General features: G+C 49.3%; 1 pseudogene; it reads left to right on the top strand.

The window, feature by feature from the left end:
* Positions 1 to 2136, top strand: part of LOC119283895 — a 7767-nt pseudogene extending 5631 nt beyond the window's left edge.
* The last annotated feature ends 3338 nt before the right edge of the window (positions 2137 to 5474 follow it).

Here is a 5474-nt window from a genome sequence, read left to right as displayed (position 1 = left end):
CCTTGTCGTCGCCGGCGGCGGCGGGGACTCGGGCCCTCTCGCTCGGGTGGGGCTGGCGCGGGCCGGCGCCCCCGGGCCGGAGCGTGGCGGGCGGGCCGGACGCCACGGCGACTTCGCTTCCCCGCGGCAGGAGGCCTCGCGATCTGGTGCGTCGCGGCCGCCAGGGACGGCGGCGGCGCGGCCGGATTGATCGCTGCTCTGCCGTCGGCACGATGGTGGGTGCGATTCGCCGGCAGCTGGGTAGATCCGCGGGATTCTACCCTTGTCTGGCCCTTGACAGCGCGCGCAACTCCGGGGAAAACCCTAGATCTCCTTGGGATCGAGCGATGGCGGCGCTCTTGCGTCGTAGTCCCTTTTTAGGGCATTGTTTTGGAGTTTGCTCCGGTTGAAGGGACTAGCGACGTCGACGGCGCACGTCTGGTGGAGCAACTGCCGATGAAAATCGCGCCGACTACGGTCATGGCGGACGATGGCGGCGTCTTAGATGTCGTTCCTTTGTCGAGGCATCGTCGTTGCAGTCTGCGTCATCAGACTCGGGATGCTCCGGGGGAAACCCTAGATCTGGGTCTTCCGGATCAGACGATGATGGCGTTTTATCGCTGTCACTCTTGGGGGCATCGTTTTGGAGTAAGTGCTGGCTGGGGGGATGGTGGAGCGGTGCTTCATCTCACACATTGATGGCGGCGGATATCGGCGGCATGGCGCTGTGGAGGCTCGGCGTCCGATGCACGAAGATGGACTCGCGCAGGAGGAGGTTGCTGTCTGGCGTCATGGTGACGTCGATGGCAGAGTGGCCAGACAAGGTAGAAGCCTCAATATGATCTGAAGACGGACCTGTGAAAGATGGCGGCGACGACACACGAGTGCGTCTGACCGGATTGTGCCCCAGACCCGGTATGTGGCTCGGCTGGGGCTTCCGAATGTGTTTCGGCTTCCGGCTTTTGATGTTAGGCTTAGGTGAGTGGCCCAGTTAGCATCCCTACATCATTTTGGATAGGAGTAGCGGCATATGTTGCCAAGATGGTAGATTTAGGCACATTGTTGTAATACTTTATAAGGTCCTCGAGAATAATCAATAAAGTGACCGTATGCATCTTCTAGATGCAGAGGCCGGGGTCATCCTTCTTTTTTTTAAAAAAAAAAACATGTGCCCCGAGGAGCTTGAGAAAGATGTTAGTTCTATAGTTGACAGGTGTCATCGGCTGCCGCTCGCAATTGTTACCATTGGCAGAATGTTATCTTTGAGACAAGGATTAAACATATGGAAGCAAGCGTACAATCAATTTCGGGCCATCTTATCAAGCAATGTTTTTGTCCGAGCAATCTTAACTCTGAGCTACCATGACCTATCAGGAGACCTCAAAAACTGCTTATTGTACTGCAGTCTGTTCCCGGAAGGCTACCCCATGTCACGTGACAGCCTTGTGCGACTGTGGGTTGCAGAAGGGTTTGTGGTGAATAAAGGAAATAACACAGCAAAGCTGGTGGCTGAGGGAAATCTCATGGAATTGATCCACCGCAATATGCTTGAAATTTTGGAGAATGATGAGCTTCGTAGGGTTGGAACCTGCAAGATGCATGATATTGTTCGTGAACTGGCAATTTCTGTTGCAATAGAAGAGAGATTTGGCTACAGCGAAATGACATAGCTGGATAAGAATGTTCGCCCGCAAAAGAAAAAAATGTTCGTCGGCTGTCATTATGTGGATGGAAAGAGAGAAATCATGAAACTGCGGTGAAAGATAAACCTCCACACCTTCGAACTTTTGTGTCAATGGGAGTAATTTCATTCTCTCCAATTGTGCTATCTTCAATTTTGGGTGACTCCAGCTACCATACAGTTCTCGAGCTTCAAGATTCTCAAGTCACTGAAGTGCCAGCATTGATAGGGATCTGTTCAGTCTATGTTACATCGGCTTAGGACGCACTAAGGTCAAATCACTCTCAGATTCTATTAAGAATCTGTCCAATCTCCACACTCAGGACATCAAGCAAACTAAAATAGAGAAGCTACCACGAGGTATTGTTAAAATAATTCTCTACACTGTTTTATATTTCTTTCTCAAAGACATGCATGTGTCCATTATTGCCTTCGGAGGCCACTGCACCTTTGTGTTGTTAAATTATTTGCTTTAGAATTGATGTCGTGTAACAGTATGTATCCTTTTTTCTATCGAACATCTCTGCGAATAATCCTGCCAAACATTTCATTGTATATCTTGATGTATCTTGACTATGTCGGTATATCATCCCATGATCATTCACACATGGTCACACTGTCTTCTGAGTAGCTTGTTTGTGTGTGTTTTTTGATTTTTTTCCAGGTGTTTAGGTCCTCAAATTTCAAATCAACAAGATCTCCATGTGATAGATTCCATTTTTTTGTCATTTCAGTAGCATTTATGTGTGTTCTGCGGATATTTAGGCCCTCTCGAGTCAACTTTGCCGAAAAAGGGTTCCCCCCGCTTTGTATACAAAGCAACCAACCGAACCATACAGGGATAGGTGCTGGGGCGGAAGCAGCACAGTCACGCCCAAAAGAAACGACAAAGAAAGAGCAAAAGAAACAAATGCCGACAACGGCGGATCAACAAAAACGAAGAAGCCTCGCGATCGCTGCGCCCACCGGGATCTTCCACTAGGCTCCAAGACTCCGAAGCGCCGGCTGTTGGAAATATGCCCTAGAGGCAATAATAAAAGATTATTATATTTCCGTGTTCATGATAATTGTCTATTATTCATGCTATAATTGTATTATCCAGAAATCGTGATACATGTGTGAATACATAGACCACAATGTGTCCCTAGTGAGCCTCTAGTTGACTAGCTCGTTGATCAACAGATAGTCATGGTTTCCTGACTATGGACATGAGGATGTCATTGATAACGGGATCACGTCATTAGGAGAATGATGTGATGGACAAGACCCAAACCTAAGCATAGCACAAAGATCGTGTAGTTCGTTTGCTTGAACTTTTCTAATGTCAAGTATCATTTCCTTAGACCATGAGATTGTGCAACTCCCGGATACCGTAGGAGTGCTTTGGGTGTATCAAACGTCACAACGTAACTGGGTGGCTATAAAGGTGCATTACGGGTATCTCCGAAAGTGTCTGTTGGGTTGGCACGAATCGAGACTGGGATTTGTCACTCCGTATGACGGAGAGGTATCTCTGGGCCCACTCGGTAATGCATCATCATAATGAGCTCAATGTGACCAAGGGGTTGGCCACGGGATCATGCATTACGGTACGAGTAAAGTGACTTGCCGGTAACGAGATTGAACAAGGTATTGGGATACCGACGATCGAGTCTCGGGCAAGTAATGTACCGATTGACAAAGGGAATTGAATACGGGATTGATTAAGTCCTCGACATCGTGGTTCATCCGATGAGATCATCGAGGAGCATGTGGGAGCCAACATGGGTATCCAGATCCCGCTGTTGGTTATTGACCGGAGAGGCGTCTCGGTCATGTCTGCATGTCTCCCGAACCCGTAGGGTCTACACACTTAAGGTTCAGTGACGCTAGGGTTGTAGAGATATTAGTATGCAGTAACCCGAAAGTTGTTTGGAGTCCCGGATGAGATCCCGGACGTCACGAGGAGTTCCGGAATGGTCCGGAGGTAAAGATTTATATATAGGAAGTCCAGTTTCGGCAATCGGGAAAGTTTCGGGGGTCACCGATATTGTACCGGGGCCACCGGAAGGGTCCCGGGGGTCCACCGGATGGGGCCACCTATCCCGGAGGGCCCCATGGGCTGAAGTGGCGTGGGAACCAGCCCCTGGTGGGCTGGTGCGCCCCACCCAAGGGCCCAAGGCGCCTAGGGATGGAAACCCTAGGGGGCCGTTGCCCCCCGAGGGGGCATGCGCCCCCCTGGTTGGAAACCCTAAGGGGGGCCGTTGCCCCCAGGGGCCGCCGCCCCCCTGTAGATGGGATCTCCAAGGGGGCATGCGCCCCCCTAGCCCCTATATATAGTGGAGGGGAGGGAGGGCAGCCGCACCCTAGCCCCTGGCGCCTCCCTCTCCCTCCTGTAACACCTCTCCCGCTCGTTGGTGCTTGGCGAAGCCCTGCCGAGACTCTGCTGCATCCACCACCACACCGTCGTGCTGCTGGATCTTCATCAACCTCTCCTCTCCCTTGCTGGATCAAGAAGGAGGAGACGTCTTCCCGACCGTACGTGTGTTGAACGCGGAGGTGCTGTCCGTTCGACACTTGGTCATTGGTGATTTGGATCACGGCGAGTACGACTCCATCATCCCCGTTCACTTGAACGCTTCCGCTCGCGATCTACAAGGGTATGTAGATGCACTCCTATTCCCCTCGTTGCTAGAATACTCCATAGATTGATCTTGGTGATGCATAGAATTTTTTTAATTTCTGCTACGATCCCCAACAGTGGCATCATGAGCTAGGTCTATGCGTAGTTTCTATGCACGAGTAGAACACAAAGTAGTTGTGGGCGTTGATATTGTCAATTATCTTGCCGTTACTAGTCTTATCTTGATTCAGCGGTATTGTGGGATGAAGCGGCCCGGACCAACCTTACACGTACGCTTACGTGAGACCGGTTCCACCGACTGACATGCACTAGTTGCATAAGGTGGATGGCGGGTATCTGTCTCTCCCACTTTAGTCGGATCGGATTCGATGAACAGGGTCCTTATGAAGGGTAAATAGAAATTGGCAATTCACGTTGTGGTTTTGGCGTAGGTAAGAAACGTTCTTGCTAGAAACCTATAGCAGCCACGTAAAAACTTGCAACAACAATTAGAGGACGTCTAACTTGTTTTTGCAGCAAGTGCTTTGTGATGTGATATGGCCAAAAGTTGTGATGAATGATATATGTGACGTATGAGATGATCATGTTCTTGTAATAGGAACCACGACTTGCATGTCGATGAGTATGACAATCGACAGGAGCCATAGGAGTTGTCTTAATTTATTTATGACCTGCGTGTCAACATAAACGTCATGTAATTACTTTACTTTATTGCTAAAGCGTTAGCCATAGTAGTAGAAGTAATAGTTGATGTGACAACTTCATGAAGACATGATGATGGAGATCACGATGATGGAGATCATGGTGTCATGCTGGTGACGACGATGATCATGGCGCCCCGAAGATGGAGTTCAAAGGAGCGAAATGATAATGGCCATATCATGTCACTATTTGATTGCATGTGATGTTTATCATGTTTTACATCTTATTTGCTTAGAACGATGGTAGCTTAAATAAGATGATCCCTCGAATTAATTTCAAGAAAGTGTTCCCCCTAACTGTGCACCATTGTGAAGGTTCGTTGTTTTGAAGCACCACGTGATGATCGGGTGTGATAGATTCTAACGTTCGAATACAACGGGTGTAAGCCAGATTTACACACGCAATACACTTAGGTTGACTTGACAAGCCTAGCATGTACAGACATGGCCTCGGAACATGGAGGACCGAAAGGTCGAGCATGAGTCGTGT

Source organism: Triticum dicoccoides, chromosome 4A (assembly GCF_002162155.2).
Source record: "Triticum dicoccoides isolate Atlit2015 ecotype Zavitan chromosome 4A, WEW_v2.0, whole genome shotgun sequence".
Classification (NCBI taxonomy): domain Eukaryota; kingdom Viridiplantae; phylum Streptophyta; class Magnoliopsida; order Poales; family Poaceae; genus Triticum; species Triticum dicoccoides.
This window is presented reverse-complemented; position numbering and strand designations above follow the sequence as displayed.